The sequence below is a fragment of the Hibiscus syriacus genome, unplaced genomic scaffold (assembly GCF_006381635.1).
Source record: "Hibiscus syriacus cultivar Baekdansim isolate YM2019G1 unplaced genomic scaffold, ASM638163v2 tig00112382_pilon, whole genome shotgun sequence".
In the NCBI taxonomy this organism is placed as follows: domain Eukaryota; kingdom Viridiplantae; phylum Streptophyta; class Magnoliopsida; order Malvales; family Malvaceae; genus Hibiscus; species Hibiscus syriacus.
This window is the reverse complement of record NW_024063318.1, coordinates 372557-394167: the sequence shown is the minus strand read 5'-3', so window position 1 is coordinate 394167 and position 21611 is coordinate 372557. Positions and strand designations below refer to the sequence as shown.

The 21611-nt window shown below is 34.4% G+C and overlaps 1 pseudogene; it reads left to right on the top strand.

Moving 5' to 3' along the window:
• The first annotated feature begins 1618 nt into the window (after positions 1-1618).
• On the top strand, positions 1619-19860 carry LOC120178780 (annotated as a pseudogene).
• The last annotated feature ends 1751 nt before the right edge of the window (positions 19861-21611 follow it).

The window sequence follows — 21611 nt, the reverse complement described above, 5'->3', positions numbered from 1 at the left end:
TACATTGGTAAGTATCCAATTTTCAATAAATTTATTTTTAATCATTAATTATAAATATTAATAATTTGAATTTTTTTTTACCAACCATTAAATGACTAACACAAATTACTCAAGAGTTAATTGTATCATATGTTGTCAAAGTAGGACGAGACTTGTAGTTTACAGACTAACGATGCTAGCGCTGGTGGAGTTCTTCGCGAAGAGCATGACAATTGACTATTTGGTTTCACTAAAAGTTTGGGTAATTGTTCGATTTTTATGGATGAATTATGGGTCGTTTTTATAATGCTTTTGCATGTGTGGCATAAGGGTTTTAACCGGATTAAGTTAGAATCGGATAACATGAAAGTTGTTTGGTTGCTAAATCGTCGGGTTTGCTGGTGGAGGATGTTCTTGAGCTGCTTTCGCGTGATTGGCAAGTGGAAACTAATTATATCCGATGAAGTTTGAATGTAGTGACGGATAATCTTGCTTCTTTGTCTTGTGATCTTCTTGTGAGAGAAACCTACTTCATGGAGCCTCCGTTAGAGTTGCTCTCGTTGTTCCACAGGGAGAAGATTGATGACTCTTCTTTTAGCCACAATAAGAATGAGCCTAGACAAGCAAGGGGTGAGAACAAGTCTTCTCATGTTAATCAAAGAGAAAATCCAAGTGGTTAAGACAAATTTTTGGTTCATGTTCGGTTCAAATGTTAATGTGGTCTTCTTGTTAAGCTTGCTATTGTATTTTTGTCGAGTGTTATCTTGAGGTTCTTTCTGTTTTTACTAATATGGGTACTCTTTTCCCCAATTAGGTTTAGGGTTTTTTTTAATGAAGCCTATGGTTGTATTTCCTATTTATAAAAAAGTAGGATTTTCATTTTAAGGTCTCTAAACCTTTAAATATTCTAATTTCATCTCTAAAACCATGACTATCATTTTAAATTAGTCTTCAAACTTTTGAACATTTTAATTTCATTCCTAAACTATGACATTCATTTTAAATTGGCCCTTAACCTTTTTGAATATTCCAAATTCATCGTGAACTATACGTATACCTAATCACATCCCTTGTTAATAAAAATCATTAGGCCGAGTTATATTATTATATGTTTTAAAAAATAAAATTTAGGTTAAATTATGTTTGAAACTAATTACTTATTTACATGAATTTGGGGATAAAATTTGAATATTCAAAAGTATGAGAATTGATTTAGAAAGAGGATCATAGTTTAGGAATGAAATTATAGTGTTCAAAAGTTTATTAATAAATTTAGAATGAGAGTCATAGTCTACGGATGAAATTTAAATATTCAAAAGTTTAAGGACGAATTTGAAATGAGTATAGTTTAGGGACATATGATGCATTATGTAATAATTTTAAAATTAACATAGTAATAAATTTAATTTTTAATAAATATATACTAATTTAATTCTAAATTTTAAAAATATAAAAAATAAAAATGTAAGAGGCCTTCACTTTTTTTTCATTTCTTTCATTACATATATTTTTTATTAAAATGAATAGAATTTCTGGAAAGTAGTCAGCTACACCTCTAATTAGTTGGGAACCCCAAATTCCTTTATTTCATCATAAATCAAAATAATAAACGTTTTGGCTGAGCTTCGTTGACAAAATTCATCCTCTCTTCTCTAATAAACCATCGTCTTGGAATTAACCATAATATTTTTCTTATGTTTTAAGGGTTGGTTATCCCAATTCATGCCGTTTTCCGTCACTCATCATCGAGAATATTTTTTCATATTTCGTTTTCAGTCTTTAAAGATTACCCTTGTTTATCTTATATTCAGTGTAGGGTTTGTTTTTCTTTTTGGGTTATTCCCCTTACATATTTACCTATTCCAAATGAATGCGTCGCTTCGATAGCTGATAGCAGAAAATATGCTCTATTTAAGGTAAGTTTTCATTCCCCCCCTTTAATTGTTCGTTTTATTCGATTTTATCTATGGGGTTTCTGATACCTAGATTGTTTTGTTCTTCAATTACATTTTTTTTTTGCTTTTGGGTAAGTTGCATTCCCTGATATTATGCTTGTATGCGTCTATTGCTATTTTTCTGTTGTTTTCATTTAATGGCTGATTCATGCTTTGCTTTGTAGGCCTGTTCAGCGAACCGTTTCACGATAAGTTTGTTTTTGATTTTATTCTTTATTAATCAAATGAATATGAATAAGATTTTATATTCATTTAATTAAATGAACGAACATGAACAAAAGTTATCGTTCATTCATTTATGTTTGTAAATTTTTGGTAATATGTTGGTTTATATTCGTTTATTTATGTTTGTTTGTATTTGTTTATGTTTGTTTCTTTATATTCAACCAGTTTGAAATATTAGGACATTTTGAAATATTAAGACCTAATAAATTTTGACCTTAAACTCATTAATATTTTAAAATTTATTTAATTTTAAAACAAAAAAAATACTTAAATCAATTAATGAAAATATAAATCCTAAAATTATTTGGAAAGAAAAACCCTCATTTCAAATATAAACCTAATTAATTTTATGTTTGTTTGTTTATGTTCGTTCGTTTGTGTTCGTCAATCATTTAAACGAATGAACATGAATGAACACGAATAAGCTACATTTCTTAATGAACAAACACAAAAAAAAATTTAATTTGTTTAGTTGTTCGTGTTCGGTTAAAGTTAAACGAACAAACATGAATATACCCTCTTGGTGTTCGTTCGGTTCGTTTACAAGTCTATTTCTTTGCTTCTGTTTTAATATTGGGTTTACGAGATATTTTTACCATTTCCTTATGAGCTTGAATTGTTTTTTAATATATTATTACATTTTTTTGCATATAGGGATCTTTGGAGAAGGCATAGGAGGAAGGTTTTGGTTACTGCAGGTGTTGTAGGAAGTGGGTATTTGTTGTATAAGCTATATGATGCTCACAAACGTAGGCTTACTGATTTGGAGAGGGAACTCGCAAGAGAGAGGGAAAACGATGAATTAAGTAAGACTGATCAAAACCGTATCGATCTTTTTGGAACAAATCACTCTTTTGGTTCTTATATTTTCTTGTGTTCGTAACATGGACAGGATGCAAGTCCATTTTGAGAACATTCAACGAATTGCTAATACAACAACATTGCCTCATGCAATACGCTTTTTAAGTTGTCGTATAGATGAAGATTTGAATCTTTCACATCTTACAAATAGACTGATGAAAGGGAAGGATCAGCCCAAGAATTTGTCTTCTTCAGAGAAACTTGGATTATGGTAGACTCAAAATTTTAAGTATGTTGCTTGTTGCCTTTTGTTTCCTTAGTGTTTTGCTGCTCTGGTTTTTATAAATTGCATGGTCTTAAGCCATATCAAATATTTCAAATCGATATCTGATTTGGTTTTTTCCAGGTTTTACAAGAATGGTGGTGTCAATATGGGCAGTAACAATTCTTAGCTTATATATTAAAGTACAAGTCAACATTCTAGGAAGACATTTATATATTGATACTGCACGTGGTCATGGAAGCTTTCATTTACTTGTAAGAGCTCTACATTTTTATCCATAATGCTTGATAATATGTTCAACTCATCACTTGTTAACTGTAGATGATTTTTGAAACCATATAAACTTACAGATTTTGCCTCTTCATATGGAGAAATTATTGAGAATATAGTTAAGTCAATTGTTCTCACTTTTAATGATATTTGGCACATCACCTGACTTCATATTTGTTGTCTCTATGGTTTGAGAAACTAAGGATTTCTTTTGATGAATCTCTTTTTCAATTTCTCAATAAGATGGTTTATTAAGGTGGAATGATACATGACTTGGACTTCTATTTTGAAAAATATTTATAATTACATTCAAATTTGAGGGAGGGTGAGAAATAAAAGTGAAAGGAAAGAAAATGAGTGAGGCAGTTTCCAATGCGATCTGGACAGCGTTTTTCGACAATCTTAGTAGGAGGGTGTCTCGACGTACTTTAAGGGAAATTTTCTTAGTCCATGGTCCGGTTGAGAGAGTTTTCATCCCCAAAGAAACAAGAAATCCAAAATACAAATTCTCCACCTTTGCTTTTGTTCAGTTTAAGAGTGAGGCAGGCTTGAAGAGGGCAGTTGATGAATTAAATGGTGTAATGATAGACGGGGGAGTATTATAGTTGGTCCTGCAAGATATAAGGAAGCTCGTCCAAGGATAGTGGGGAAGAATATTTCTTCAAAGAAGGTTTTCAGTCAGAATATCGCAGAAACATCAAAATCAAAAGAGGTAGAAGACTTTAACAGAAGCATAAGGGATGATAGAACTTATAAAGATGCTTTGATGTCAACCAGAAGTGCAATGAGGAACAGGGAACTTTCATCCGATGATCTTCACGGGGGGAAAGTTAAGGAAAATATCTTAGAAATACATATTCCCTCTGAAAGTTCAAGCTGGGTTAAAAGGTCATTAACGCGGATTATCAAACATTCATTTCAGATTGAGTTAGTTCAGAAGGCTTTAGTTAATGATGGTTATGAAGTCCAAATTGCTAGATGGGGCTATGTATGGAATTCTTGCGTTATAGTTTTTAAATCATCCGAAGAGATGTTGGATATATGGATGAAGAGGAAAGAGGAACTAGAACTATGGTTTGATCGATTGGCACCATTATTGAATGAAGAGGGAGTCCCAATGGCCTTCTGTCTAGTGGAATTAATTGGGGTCCCTATCCATTCTTCGAACATATAACAGGGAGATAAGGAACCGTGGTTGACATACATGATGCCACTAGAAAAAAAAGATGATCTCACAATGGTGAGACTTTTAATGAGGGTGGCAAGCCCTTTTGATGTTCCGGAGGTGATCACTCTTGGATCATATGGAAGATCCTTTAAAGTGCGTATCAAGGTTGGATCGGTGTCAGTCTTCAAGCTCTTTTTTCAGTGATTCTCCGATGGAAGGTTCTGGTTGGGGACATTTTGGAGAGATGATGTCTGTAAAGGAAGAAGACAGAGTGCTATCAGAAAATGGGAAAGGTTTAGTATGTTCAGCAGAAGAAAATCGACTGAGAGTTGACAAGTGGATTGACCAGGGAGTTTTTCTTGGTTCTGGGGAGTTGGTGGGGAACAACAACTTCCAAGACTTTCCATAGATAGGAAATGCTTTAAATGTGGGCTGTCAGAATGTTGGGAGTATAAAAGTGGGGGAGTTTGCCGGTTTGGGAATTAGAAATTCAAATTTTTCGACTGTTGGATCACAGGCCCAATCTGAAGATTTTGGGCAGCCTGGGTTAAAAGATTTAAAGGTAATTCCTTCTGGGCCAGCATTTAAAATTAACAAGCTTTGGGAATTGGTTCAGAACCTTGATTTGGTAGAGATTGGTAGAAAAATGAAAGAAGTCATGGAAAAGAGTTCAAATGCAAATTAGACTGATAGTGATGGAATAGAGGTCAATGATGCAGATTTAAGACTGGTAGAATCCATCACTATTAATTCTGGAAATAATTCAAGGGGTAGACAGATATATCGTTCCAAAAGACCATTTTCAACAAAAGTGATCTGGTAGAAACTAAAAGCATGAACATTTATAAAAGGGTTTATAAGAGGTCTAGGGTCAGGAAATATTTGTTTGGGAATATTCTGAAGTTTAAGCCTGATACAGAGGAAGTCATAGCCAGTCAGGGAGGAAAAATATGGCTCTAAGTGCTAATAAACAGATTTGTTCAACAGCAGATATGAATGTTAATGGGAGTGAAGATCCTACTATTGATAGATGTTCAGAGGATGGGAGTGTGGTTAGGAGTTTGAAGGCTCGTATTCAGAAGGAGATTGTCCTAGGTTCAAATCTGGTTCTTTTGTCAGAAGAGCCAAAAGAATTCTGTTAAGGGAAGCCCTTGAACAAGTGAGTATTACTACAGTTTCCTCTTCAGCCTTCTCGGATTTCTTGGAGGAAGCTTAGCTACTTGGGAGGTAAGCAAGCTTTTGGGGGTGTCTTTTAAGCAAGGGAAAGAAGCCTTTTTGGAAAAAAAGTCATGAATTTAGAGAAAGGTTCGAATGTGGTTAATCAAGGTGATTTTGTAGGAGGTGATTAGTTTGTTTTGTTTTTACAATGATGAAGACAAAGTTAATTATTTGCTCATGGAATGTTAGGGGTTTGGGGGAAAAAACAGAGGGTTGTTCAGAATTTAGTTTCTAAGATCTATCCTACTTTTCTTTGGTTGCAAGAAACCAAAACAGAGAAGATTCAGAGATCTTTTCTTAGAATAAGTGGGTTAAATAATCTTAAATGTGTTATTGAATCTCCATCGATCGGATCCTTAGGGGGTTTATTGTGTTGTTGGGATGAAAATATTTTTGAGTTGGAAAATCAGTATGTTAGCAGGAGGTTTATAGCTATTTTAGGTAAATTTAGAGCTAATAATTTTAGATGTGGATTTATCAATGTTTATAGCCCTTTAATGGAGGAGGAGAAAGCTAGTTTTTTTTTTTGAAGAACTAAGCTTGTTCTTAAGTGGACAAAATCTTCCTGTTTGTGTAGGAGGAGATTTTAATGCTTATTTATATGAAGAAGAGAAGGCTGACAGAGGTCATAACAGAAATTCAATGGGAATCTTTAGTCAGTTTATTCTTTAATCTAGTCTAATTGATCTTCCTATGAATGGGGGTAGGTTTACTTGGTGTAATAACCAAGATAATCCCACTTTTGTAAGATTGGATTGTTTCTTGGTTAATAGTCAACTTCTGGCTACTTTCCCGGATATTGTTCAGTCACTTCTTCCAAGGTCCGTGTCAGATCACAACGCTATAACACTTGAGAATGGAGAAGTTGACTGGGGGGAAAAACATTTTAGATTATTTAATTATTTGATGGAGGAGGAAGGTTTTGAGAAATTGGTTAAGTCTTCTATTCAAGACTGTAAGAAAAACCAAAGGAAAGCTGGAATTTTCAGTCTTTTGAAGAGAACCAAATTTGCAATCAAAAAGTGGGTTGGGAAGAGAGATCAGTTTCAAGGAGCTTTGATTTCTGAATTAGAAAAGAAGATTCACAAGTTAGAGGTTGATGTTCAGCAGCAGCTCGATTTTATTGACAATGAATTACCAGCAGAATTGAACACTCATATAGCATAATTGTGGAGACTTTATAAAATACAGGAGCAGATTTGGTTCCAGTACTCCATATCGAAGTGGGTAGAAGATTGGGATCGTAACACTAGATACTTCTATACTTGTGCTACAGTGAGAAGAAAGAGGAATGCATTGAATGCCCTAAACATTAGGGGAAAGATAATTCAAGACCCGTCTGTAATCAAGGCCACAGTAAGGGATCATTTCTTTAAAAATTTTAATGAACGGTCCACATTGGAGGTTGATGACATAAGGCTAATTTTTTCCAGATTTTCTATGGAGCAGAGTCTGTTTTAGAAAAAGAATTTTCTGAGGAGGAAATATGGGAAACTTTGAAGTCTTGTGATAGTAATAAAGCTCCGGGGCTAGATGGTTTAAATTTGGGATTTTTCAAAAGGTTTTGGCATGTCCTTAAGGATGATATTTTGAATTTCTTTCATAATTTCTATTTGGGGAACGAATGGGCTCATTCCAAAGATCTCAAATATTGGTGGCCTTGATAACTATAGGCCTATAAGCTTAGTAGGTGGTTTGTATAAGATCATGTCTAAGTGTCTATCTAGGAGATTAAGGAGTTGTATTTCAGACATTATTAGTCCAACGCAATTTGCGTTCATCCTCGGTCGTCAAATTTTGTATTATTCTATAATTTCTAATGAGGGGATATATTTTTGGATGAAAAATGGATTAAAGGTCTGTGTTTTCAAGGTTGATTTTAAGAAGGCTTATGATACGGTTGATGTAGAAAATAGACTGTGTAGAAAATAGACTGTAGAAAACAGACAAATCTGTTATTTTTATTCTTGTGTACATTCAGTATAACATATTACATATTTATATACAAATTATGCCTCTAAACTAGGAAACTCTAAGAAAGGAAACTAATCCTAGGAGATGTAATCCCTTGAAATAAGGGATTGAAAAACAGAAAATAATTACAGAATCTCTTAACTTAAGGGATTGACAACTCATTTCTATAGTTCCTACACTCCCCCTCAAACTGGTGTATATATGTTGTATATACCCAGTTTGAATGACATCTCATCAAAAGACACTCGTGGAAGGGCTTTGGTGAAGATATCTGCCAGCTGTTTCTTCGTCGGAATGTATTGCAGTTTTGCAACTCCATTGTTGACCTTCTCGTAAATAAAATGTCTGTCTATCTCAATGTTTTTCGTTCTATCATGCTGCACTGGGTTTTTCGCTATACTCATAGCTGATTGACTGTCACTAAAAATCTCAAAATTCTTCTTGTCATCTAAGTTCAGTTTTGTGAGCAGTCTTTTAATCCACATTCCTTCACATATTCTGAGAGCCATTGCTCTAAACTCTGACTCAGCACTACTTCGAGAGACAACAACTTGTTTCTTACTTCTCCAAGTCACCAAATTACCCCAAACGTAGGTACAGTAGCCACTAACTGACCTTCTATCAGTTAATTCACCTCCCCAGCTTGCATCCGTATAAACCTTCACTGTTCTGTCTTGATTTTTTCTAAAATATAAGTCCAGCTCCTGGGGTAAATTTCAAGAACCTTAAAATTCTGTTAACAGCTTCCAAATGTTCTTCTCGAGGATCACTCATATGTTGACTAACAATGCTCACTGAGTATGCAATATCAGGCCTGGTCAATGAAAAGTAGATTAACTTCCCAACTAACCTTTGGTAGGTTTCCTTGTTTACTGGATTTCCAGTCCTTTCCTTGCAAAATTTCAAGCCTGGCTCCATTGGAGTTTCAACTGGTTTGCAGTCAAGCATCCCAGTTTCTGCAAGAAGATCCAAAACATACTTACGCTGGTTTATGACCAGCCCTTCCTCGGACCTTGCAACTTCCATACCTAGGAAATACCTCATACTTCCTAAATCCTTATTTTCAAACTCCTTTGCAAGATTCATCTTTAGCTTTTCTATTTCTTCTATATCACTGCCAGTTAAAATCATATCATCTACATAGACAATTAGGAGGGTTATCTTACCACTCGGTGTAATTTTTCTGAATAATGTGTGATCCGTTTGGCTTTGTTTGAAACCATTCTGTGTAATAGCCTTAGAAAATCGATCAAACCAAGCCCTAGGAGACTGTTTTAAGCTATATAAGGATTTATTGAGCTTGCACACAGTTTTCTTATTGACCTTTCCTTCTAATCCGGGGGGGGACCTCCATGTATACCTCTTCTTCAAGGTTCATATTCAGAAAAGCATTCTTTATGTCCAGCTGATGTAATTTCCAGTCCATGTTAACAGCTACTGATAACAATATTCTGATGGTATTCAATTTTGCAACCGGTGCAAAAGTCTCCTGGTAGTTGATGCCATAGGACTGAGAAAAACCTTTAGCAACCAGCCTTGCCTTGTATCTTTCCACACTCCCATCCGAATGATATTTGACTGTGAATATCCACCTGCATCTAACAACTCTCTTCCCTTTTGGCAAATCTGTCAAACTCCATGTCTTATTCTTTTGCAATGCTTTTATCTCTTCTTCCACAGCCTTTTTCCACTCAGGAGATTGAAATGCTTCTGTCACATTTCTTGGGATTTTCACAGTGTTAATGCTGGCAGTGAAGGCCCTGAAATTAGACTGTAATTTCCCATATAAAACATACTTATTTATGGGATGAGAAGTGCATTTTCTTACCCCTTTCCTAATAGCAATAGGAAAGTCGTCAAGATCAACAGTAGTAGCCTCTTGGTAACCATCATTATCTTCTGTTTCAGCTGCAACAGGATCCGAATCTGGTTCTTGGCAAATGCTAGGTTGACTGATTTCTTCAGCAACATCTTTCCTTCTTCTTTAGTAAACACTAAGTTGTTTCGGCTGGGGAGTTATGGTTTCAGGGTCATTGTTAGGTGCATTTTTGGTAGTGGTGGAAGGTGTTTTGCACGGACTAGAGTGCTGAGATAAGGAGGAAGGTAATTCATCAGAGTTATTTAGGTTATTCCCATCACCCTCCCTAGGAACTAGGACAGTGCTAGCTGGCTTTGAAGAGACAGTAATAGGTAAGGAAAGGATAGACTGTAAAGAAATATCGGTTTGAACATATTAAAATTCCTTGTAATTAATAGGCTGTAAAGAAATATCGGTTTGAACAGGCTGAAATTCCTTGTAACTCTCCCCCTGAATTTCTGTTCCTGAAAAATAAGTTTGGTTTTCAAAAAATGTAACATCAAAGGAGACATGTCTTTTTTGTGGAAGGTGAGTAACACTTGTAACCCTTCTGACTCGAAGAATAGCCCAAGAACACACACTTTATGGACCTAGGATCTAATTTCCCTCTGTTGTGGATATGAACAAAGGTTGTACACCCAAACACCCGAGGAGAAAGACTTGAGTTTAAATATTTAAAATGGGGATACAGCTGAAACAAAACCTTAGTAGGAATTTTGAAATCTAAGGTCTTACTTGGCATTCTATTGATGAGGTAAGTGGCTGTAAGAAGAGCTTCCCCCAAAGATACTTAGGAGCATTAGCAGCAAATATAAGAGACCTAGTAACCTCTAGAAGATGTCTATTTTTCCTTTCTGCTACCCCGTTTTGTTGAGGTGTGTTGACACAAGAAGTAAGGTGAACAATGCCTTTTTCCTTAAAGAAATACCCAAGGGTTTTATTCAAATACTCACTCCCATTGTCACTCCTTAGAATTTTAATTTTTGTGTCAAATTGGGTTTCAACTTTTTGATAAAAAATTTTAAAGAGAGATTCAACCTCATATTTTTCTCTCATTATGAAAACCCATGTTTTCCTAGAGTAATCATCTATAAAAGACACAAACCACTTATACCCAGAAATACTTTTGACAGGAGAAGGCCCCAAATATCACTATAGATGATAGAAAAAGGTGTTGTTGGTTCAAATTTGGCTAGAATATATGGTTTTCTGGTGTGTTTGGCCATTTGACAAATTTCACAGGAAAACAAAGATGAGTCTTTATTAATGAATAACTTCGGTAACATTTTGGAAAGATGGAAAAAATTAGGATAACATAATCTAGAGTGCCATAACATAATTTTATTGGTATTGAGATCAGAAGATAAAATTGGTTTCCTAAGAGCACTGGGTAAGGCATGATTATGAGATGCTTTACCTCCAAGGGTGTACAATCCTTTGCCCAGCCTAGCACTGTCAATCACCCTCTTCGAGCCTTGTGCCTGAAAAATGCAACCACCAGTACCAAACACAACATTACAACCAAAATATTTAATTAATTTGCTAACTGACAACAGATTGCATGCAAGTCTAGGAACATAGAGGACATTATAAAGTAGTATATTTTTGTTTAATGTAACAGAACCACTCCCTTTGACTGTAGTGAGAGAGCCATCTGCTATTTTGATAGAAGCTGGTAAGCTGCTTTCACTATATTCCTCCAAGAGATCAATATTTCATGTCATATGATCTGACGCACCCGAGTCTATTATCCATTGTACCGAGGAAGCATATGGATTATTTCCATCAGTAGTAGTATAAGTCACATTTGTAGGCTTGGCTGTCATACTGCTCAAAATCTGTTGCAGTTCCTCTATCTGTTTCTTGCTAAAACTGCTTGAGGAATCATCTTGAGAGGTAATATGAGGCTCCTTTTAAAAACTGGACCGTGTGGGCTGCCAATCGACTGGTTTTCCGTGCAGCTTCCAACATTGATCTATCATATGGCCTGACTTCTTACAATATTCACACCAAAGGCGATTTTTCCTCTGTTACTTTGAAAATTTGAAATCTGAAAATCAGATTGAGAGGGGCTGGTATGGGAAGTGATTTCGTATGCTGAGGGATCCAGATTAGCCATGAAAAAAAATAGAGTTGAATAGGAATTGATTTAAAGAGAAGCGGAAATCAGATTGATCGCTCTAACCTGATACCATGTAGAAAATAGTCTGTGTAGAAAACAGAACAGACAAGTCTGTTATTTTTATTCTTGTGTACATTTATTAGAACATATTACATATTTATATACAAATTATGCCTCTAAACTATGAAACTCTAAGAAAGGAAACTAATCCTAGGAGATGTAATCCCTTGAAATAAGGGATTGAAAAACAGAAAATAATTACAGAATCTCTTAACTTAAGGGATTGACAACTCATTTCTATAATTCCTACAGTTGACTGGTCTATTTTGTTCAAAGTTATGGGGAAAGTGGGCTTTGATTCTAGATGGAGTGGTTGGATTTCAAAATGTGTCACAACAACCTCTGTTTCAGTGTTGGTTAATGGGCTTCCTCCATAGGAATCCCCAATGGCAAAGGGTCTTCACTAAGGATATTTTTTATCTCCTTTGTTGTTCAATTTAGTAGGGGAGCTTCTTAATTTATTGATCCTTAAGGTTGTTTCAGAGGGATGATTTTCTGGTTTGGTTGTTAGCAGTGACGAGAGGACTTTTAAATTATCTCATCTACAATTTGCTGATGATCTTATAATCTTTTGTGGTGCTTCGAAGATACAGATTTTGAATGTGAAGAGGGTGCTTCGAGTGTTTGAAGTTATGTCTGGTCTTTAGTTGAATTTAAAGAAGTGTAAATTATTTGGGGTTAATTCGAATGGAGAGGAAGTTCAGGAATGGGCTAATGATATTGGATGTTCAGTTGGTTGTTTTCCGTCAGAGTACTTGGGACTTCCTCTTCGTGCATATAGAAATTCTTCAGTTCTGTGGGATCCAGTGGTTCATAATTTCAACAAGAAGTTAGTGGGTTGGAAGGCATCCTCTCTTTCTTTGGCAAGGGAATTGGTATTAATTAAGTCAGTTTTATGTTCACTTCCTACATATTTCTTGTCCTTGTTTAAGGTTCCAGCCTCGGTCTACAAAGTCCTCAACTCAATTATGTCCAATTTTTTATGAGGTGGGGGAAATGGTAAAAATAAGATTCATTGGGTGAGTTGGTCCCCGGTTTGCAAACCAAAGATCGAGGGTGGGTTGGGGGTTCCGAATATCAACATGGTTAACAGAGCACTTTTAGAAAAATGGTCTTGGAGGTTTTCCAATGACGGGAATGTTGTTTGGAGGAAAATGATATGTTCTAAATATAATATGGACTCATCCTTATTATTGTTTGACAGTAAGGTTACACCTAAAGCTTCTTGGATTTGGAAATCTGTGGTGAACAACCATTTCAAAGAAGACTTTATTGGCTCTAAGATTAGAAGCAAGTACAGTTTTCAAGTTGGCGATGGGAGAATTATTCGATTTTTGCAAGATGTTTGGGTTATGGATCATCCACTATTGGTCATTTTCCCTAGAATGTTTTCTATTTCCTTAAACAAGACTGGTAAATTATTCGAGTTTGGTGAATATAACTCATTGGGCTGGTTTTGGGTTATTCAATTGAGAAGGGACTTGAATGATTGGGAATTTGAGCAGTGGTCTAATTTGATGGTTGTCATTTCGAATTTTTCCCTTTCTTTTGATTCTTCTGATGGGCTGGTTTGGAAAGGCACTAGAGACGGGGTATATTCTGTTAAATCTTGTGTTAATCTATGTTATTCGGGTTCATTGGGTTTGGAGGAGGTCCATTTATGGAATAATGTAATTTGGAGGGGTCTGCTGCCTCCGAGAGTGGAGATATTTGTGTGGCAAGTGGTTCTACAGAAGCTGGCAGTAAAGACAGAACTGGTTAAAAGAGGTGTACAGGGTATTAAAGATCTGTTATGTCCTCTCTGCAAGTTGGTGGAAGAGTCTCCCTCTCATTTATTTTTTCTTGTTTTCGGAGGTTTGGTCTTTATGGAATAAATTCATGAAGTTCTGGAAGATTAATTATATTTTTCATGTTAATGCCAAAAGTTTTCTCCTAGCCTGGGATGAGTTGAAGACTAACTCACTTATATGGTCTTCTATTCCAGGGGTTGTCCTTTGGACCACTTGGAAAATTAGGAACTCTATTGTGTTTGAAGGGGGGAAGCTAGATCAAGCTGAACTATTCTTCTTAGCAAGGTTTAGGCTTGCTTCATGGTTTTTAGCAAAGTATAAACAGGTTTCTATCTCCAAGGATTCTCTTATTTCTGATCATTCCTTAGGGGATTATGTTTCTTTATACTCTAACTAGATTATTTCTAAGTTCCCTTGGTCTCTTCCTCCCAAGGGCTTTATCAAGTTAAATGTTGATGCTGCTACTACCAGTGATTGGAAGAGAAGTGTGTTAGGAGGTGTTTTAAAAGATGTTTCTGGTTCAATCCTAGGATCTTTTAAGGAGTCTTCTAGTTCGGGGCCTCCTACCTTGATGGAATTAAGAGCTATTCAAAAGGGATTATATTTCTTAGTCTCTTTTCGCCAGTTGATTAAGGATCATTTGATTATTGAGACTAACAGCAGGGTGGAAGTTGACTGGGTTAAGGATGTCGAATTATGTCCTATTGTTTATGCTTATATTGTTAAAGATATTATTGAAAAGCTTAGAGTTTTTGAAGGGGTTATTAGATGGGTTAACAGGACAACTAATATAGAGGCAGATGCCCTAGCTAAGGCTAGAATTGGTTGATTTTTGTGTTTTTCTTTAGGGATGTTATTTTTATGGTTTTTTATTTCCTTAAGGGAGCTTCAGGGTGTTGTATTCCTATGTATTTTTTATAATGTTAATGAAATCCTAAGGCACTTTTTTCCTCCTTCCGTTGATTAAGGAAATGTTTACAAGCTCCATTAATCATGAAGGGGGTTTTTAATGAGGCCTTCTATTCTTATCAAAAAAAAATTGAGGGAGGGTTTTCATATGGTTTGAACCTTGAATAGTGATGCCGGCTTTGGAGTTTGGACATTGTAGCTTTTCAAGTCATTTTGTCCCTTGGTTGAGAGCTTGCTGGCTGAATATGTTAGTGGAAGCCAAATAGTTGTGGTATATGCAGTCATGTATTCACATCTTGCTTGTGTTAGTTTTGGAAATATCTCTCAACGTGGTGGTTAAAGATACAGGGATTTGGAAGAGAAGAAGCAAATTCAGGTTCTTTTGAAACCTAAATCATGCCCATCACATGTAGAAAACTTCTGGTGGCTTTTCTCGACCTTTTAGGTTTTAATCTTTAAATTTTGGTATAATTAAAGAGGTTTTTTGGTTGACATATAGAAAACCAGCTGTTTACAGACACTAAACCTATGATAATAGTTTTGATTTCATATATATTACTACCTGGAGGCTTATTTTAACTGTCATATTAAGTTTGATATCAGAACACTTTCGTTGTTGAAGGCTATACTACTTGACCTAAACTATTATTGTTATTCACCTTATATATTTGCTTCATAAGCCTGAAAACACCAAACTGGTCCATCAAGATTAATGGTACAACTATCTAAGAAAATGAAATCAAAAGAGATGAGGATGGTGCATTTATGAATTTATAGTTGGTCAATAGCCTCATACATGAAGTTTTCATGAAGAATTCGGCACTTGTTGTCATTGTTTACTAAATCTAGTTTGGATGGTTATTTGGGTGATAAAGTGTGAAATTAACTTTTGCATAATCCTGGATCTAAGCCTATTGGAAGTGTTTATTAAAATATCAAGATAGCAATTGGACTTCAATTCATACTAGGTGTCGAGTCTTCTAGCCACAATATCAACCGTATAAATAAATAGTACTTGTATGTGCTAACGCCTTAATGGAGATTGTTGTTGATTAAACGATTTATGCATCCAATCAGCTTGACCCTCTCAGCTTCATCACTTCTTGTACCCCCTTTTGATATGTGATTCTGAGTGTTCATTACTTTTTTATTGTTTAAACCATCATCTTATTGGTAGCTAATATTACTGAATAATCTCATTGTCGATTGCTGTCATTACACCTAGTATCTTTTGGTCCCATAAATCTTAGTTATGATCTTTCAGCGCCTTTGATTAACTTATTCTCTGAATATGGTCTTTGTGCCTCTCGTGCAGGAGGATGCTGCCCTCATTGACAGGGATGACCAGCAAAAGTTTCTGGCAAGTGCCGACTTTCTTGCCAATCATGGCTTGCTAAAACTAATTTCCGGTATGCAAACAGCAGCAACAAAAGTTTTGAGAGCGTAAGTGGTTCTTCAATTCCTTTTCTTTTTGGTTTATTATTGTTTGAATCAGCACTATCATAAGTAATAAGCTAGAGCAGGATTAGTTATGTAAATATTTTACTAAAGAACAATAGCCATAAACGAGTGAAGTATAGGAGAATTATTTAAATAGCCAACCCAAATTGGTTTTCGTGTTAGGGCTTGATTGAGGTTAGCATTTCCAATCATACATCATTAGATAAGGTATGGTCTGTCAATTTGATCTTGTAGTTTATGGAGTAATCCAATTGACTTTCCTTCTCCTAATCAATAAGGAATACACTGTACTGTATAATCTATGCTATATAAAATTACGGATGTGTAAAATCAGTTGAACTGACAAAAATGGACATGATTGTTCATTATATTTCTACATTGCCATTTTAAAATTTCATCGTTAAAGTATCAGTAAGATTTTGTAAATTGTTATTTTAAAGATTTTTTTTATATAAATAAAAACTTCTCCTCTATTGAGAAACTTTCATCATTGTTTATTGTTGTTCTAAATTGCCATTTTAAGATTTTATCATATAAATATTTACAAGATTCATCCTATTCATAAAAAAGAAATCAAGTTTAATTAAATAAATTTATTTTATAGATAAAAGTGAGTTAACATCGACCTGGAAATGTTTCTTCAATGTTTTTAATTTTCTATTAATGTAAAAAAATACTGCACTTTAAGTAATTGTGATATATTTATATATACGAAACAAACTTAAAAAAGTTAGAATTCATTTTTTAATTTCATTTTTTATAATAATATTCAACTATGTATATAATTATTATTTGAAAGTAATCAACTTTATATTGTAACTTTAAATGGTAATGTGAATTTTATTAATTTCAAATTTATTTTTTTTGGACATGTTATTAGTTTAAAGAATACAATTTTGTATTCATTGTACAATTATTATTTAAAATAAATAGAAAAGTATTAAATGTAGGGTGTGTGACAGAAAACCTTCTGAGGTATAAAGCACATTGAAGGACTGAAAAAGTAATTACGATGACTTGTTTGACATGCCTGATTCTTCTATTCCCAAATGTAACTGACCAAACCTAATGTCCTGGAAATCGGATTTCTGGTATTGTACAACACTTGCCAATTATGTGCTCTTCCCTGAGTTTTTTTTATTACCCTTTTCATGATGGCGTAATTAGATGTCTTTTTAATACCCTTTTCACTGAGGGTTAATTATATATGGCATTCCCTGCTTACATACAAGCTCCATATGCTTTCACTTTAGGATTCAGAAGATAGTACCACTATGAAACTTCTTGTTTTCCCTGAAATCGATGAACTTGAATGCTTCAGGAATGTTATCTTTGATTATCAAGTACATTGGGTGAACGTTAAAGTTCCCTCACATGGCTTGGAAATTGAAATTTTTTAACTTTCTTGCAGAAAGCAGTTGAGGGACTTCTTCAGTAGTGCAATACTTCATCAAACTATCATGCAAATACTTGACATGTTACTTAGCACGGGAAGTCCTCATCACTGGGTGGACTGCTTGATGCCTGAGGACCCAAGATTGCACAAGCTTGCCAAAGCATCCAGCAGTGATAAAACAAATCCTCCCGGTTAACACAATTTGATCAACTTATGGTTTAGACACGAGAAGTAATTTCAAGGTATCATTAGTACATTATATTGTTTTATTGTAGTCTTAGAAGTGAACAACGGGTGTTGTGGTCAATTCATAACTCCATTCTGTCTCAACAAAAGCTTTAATACCAATCATTCTTATTTAATAATTATATTGTAAAGCATTGCTTGGGGAAAGAAAGAACATAAAAAAAAGTTAAAAACAAAATAAAAGTTGATGATGCTCAAGTCTTAGATAACTGCCGCTAAAATTTCTTTTTTCTATTTTTTCCCTTTATTTTAAAATATTTATGGGAAAAAGAAGGGGGATATAGAGCAATTTAGGGGTTCTTTTGGGGCTAACGGTTGATTACGTAACCTAGAATATGTATGAAGGGCTACCTACGTTGTGGAATTTTGGAGAGAGTACTGGGAGGTACTCCAACAAATAGTAGGGCTTGGTAAACCTAAGGCTTCGGGTTTCTTGGGGATGAATGATTAATCACTCGAGATATATCATTCTTAGAAATAATAAGAAAATGGGTAAATTATGCATTTAGTGCCTAAACTATTAGTTTTACCTAAACTTTCAATTTTTTCAAAATCATATCTAAAGTTTAGTTTTGTTTCATTTTAGTACTCTTTCAAAATTTAACGTTAAGTTTTTGAAAACAATTGAAAATTTAGGTACTAAAACTGATAGTTTAGATACTAAATGCGTTAAGTTTTTAACGACAATGTATTAAAATGAAATAAAAACTAAATATTAGGTATGGTTTTGAAATAATTGAAAGTTTAGATATTAAAACGGACCAAAACTGATAGTGTAGGTACTACATGTGTAGTTTACTCTAAAAAATAAATAAAGAATTGTTTTCCTCATTAAAAAAACTCTTGGAGTAAAGAGTAGAAAGTGAGAGAGGAGAGATAAGAGTTTCCCCCTTGTTTAGATTCCTTTAAAAAAGGGAAAGGCAAAAGATGAGAAGAGATGCGGACAATTGCTTATGCTTTATGAGTAACTTGTCCTGTAAAGTGGAAACCTCCAAAGAGGAACCATGCCTTCTTCCAAATCCTCTCAGATGGGATTTGGGAAGGTTTTATGAGTCATGAGGGAGAGGGGAATGTTCGGAAAAATGGGAAAATAGCTTTAGTTTCATTAATGGTGAGATGAAAGGTTAATCAGCCAATAAAAAACAGGATTTTTTTTAACCAAGGTTAGAAGAAACTGGCCCCCAAATCTTGTCCGGATTACATAGAATATACTATTTTCTTAATTCTTGGATCATATTTGAGTCAGAAAGGACTCTGATCTTGGAATAATGCTTTGAACGAGACTACTTGACGCAATGCATATAGTTTGTAGCAAGTTGAGAATTTTGATGACTATTATAACATCCCATTTTGCTTTTGTTTTGAATTCATTGTAGTGGGACCCGACAGCTTTTCCCTTATTTCTTGTAGTATGTTGAATAATTGTCATTTAGACTTCAAAAAGCAAAATATAATTATAAATGTTTTTGTGAACTATCTTACGGAAGGTCTCTTACAGAAGCTGCTCTTAATCTGGTGTTGGGGTAGCCTACTATCTTACCTCCCCTTACCCCATATATATGGAAAAAAGGGACATACATTTTTTTTTTTGTGAACTATCTATGTGCTGCCAAATCTTATTCTCGTGCAGATAACTTTATGTGGTGTCAAAGTTTGAACTTTGTTCCTTTTTGCTGGAGAAGGCCTTTCGATCTGGAGGAGGCAGTCTAACAAATGGGATGCCTCTAGCTAGACTTTTGCCACGAATTGCACAGATATGTTCGTCTTTGGTTTTGGAACCTAGCAAAAACCAGTTCTTCCAAATCATACAAAGTGTTCCAGAAGTCGGGCTTTTCTTCACTCTCCTCTATTCCAGTATGTCAGCCTCATAAACACCATGTTTGTACCTCTTAATTCACATTTAATTGGCATTTGGCAGCTGCACCAATGCAGAGATCCCTCCCAATGTGGATAGGTTAGAGGTTCAAATTCAAGTTGCCTGGGATTCTTCCATTAGTTTATATTTTTTTTTGGGTATAATGTTGGTGATCTAGTGATTTGATTGAAATGATGCTAAATAAAGCCCGAGATTGAAGTGCAGGGGCTTTACATTTATCGTTTGCTATAATGTTGTCTGCTTTGAAATTATAGGTATGCTTGTAAACGAATCGAACGTTAAGCGAACCATTCTACAATAAGTTTGTTTATGTTCGTTTATTTATTAAATGAACGAACATTAACAATATTTTATGTTCATTTAATTAAATGAACGAACATGAACAAATGATTCGTTTGTTTATTTACGTTTGTAAACTTTTGTTTATTTATGTTTGTTTATATTCAATCCAATCTCTAATATCATTTAAAATATTAAGACTTAATAAATTTTAGGGTAAATTACACAAATGTCACTTATGTTTGAGTAAATTTTTGTTTTCCCTACTGAAGTTTCAAAAGTAACAAATTAGTCCTTGCTTTATCGATTTGTAATAAATTAATCACTAATGTTACAAATTGATTGCTTGATGTTAAGAACTGTTGCTAGAGTTATCGAAATGCTGATGTATGCATGCTAAATCGGTGGCTTGGGACTATTTTTCCATTCATTTGACTTTTAAAGCTTTTTACTAAGGGGCTATTTGTTTGCCTCTTAATCTAACTATTCAGCGTTGAATGCTGAACCGTTCAGCATTCAGCGCGTTGGTTTCGCACCTCTGAATAATTCAGTGTTGACTGATTCAGTTCAAAGTCAGTTATCAAACAGCATGTCACATTCAGATCCAAACCATTCGGAGTCTGAATCATTCAGTATTTGAATCATTTAGCGCTTAATTATTTTAAAGTAAACAAACATCCCCTAACTTTTAAGCTTCATCAGTCTTCTTCTCTCTCCTCTCTACTTAAAAATCATGGGAGGTTCCCATCCATCTCTATCTCTATTACCGCTCCCCAATCAAAGCTCCACGCACCACTCTTCACAGGGTAGATTTTCAACTATAAATACTTCCCCAACTCCACTCCCATGGCATCCAATATTATGCCACACGCTTATATTCTCTCACTAAACTTCATAAAAAAAAAACAACTCTGGTTTTTCTATTCCAAGTTTGTTTATTATGTGATATAGTAACAATGGTGGAAACTCAATCTAAAGGGACCCCAATGCAGGATAATTTCGTAACTTACTTTGATAATGAAAGCTGATACATATATATCATTTGCATTATTCCAGCAATTGTTAGTGTTTTTTAGGGTCCACTTAAGTCTTCTCCATCACTCAGTTTTGGACCTTACCCACTTCAAATTATGGACAAACATATTAGTTTTTCCACATGTCCTATATTTCTTTGAAACATTGTCTATTGTTGCTGTCATAATTTTTCGAATAAGTTTTCAATGAAAATCCTAAATTACAACTTATTTGGAAAAATTAATTTTTTGTATTTTTTAAATTGATTTGAGAGTCGTCATCGACTTTTGTATTAGGTAAGTCGAACGCCTAAAAACGTCTTTTAAACAATTTTAAGAAAAATCATTTTTAAGACAAAAAACTAGTATGCGATTATCAAGATTCATTTTAGCTTCAAAAATCGATTATGCATAGGGAAGGGTAAGCACTCTCACCGCGCTGAAAATTGATACCTAGTCGCTTATACGTTATCGTGATGGAAATTAAAAAAACTCGAATCAATATTTAAATTGTGATCCTTTTATTGAATATTGATTAATTTGTTTCGATTTATTTAATAAAGAACATTTCATATTTTGAGAAGAGACCATGAGGTTTGCACTCGAACTACTAGGAATGCTATCTCATCGATTTCTTTTCTATAAAAGAATGTCATCTCTTTATTCATGGAACTAAAATAGAATAAACAGAAAATAAAATGTGATAATTAAAGGATTAAAATTAAAGT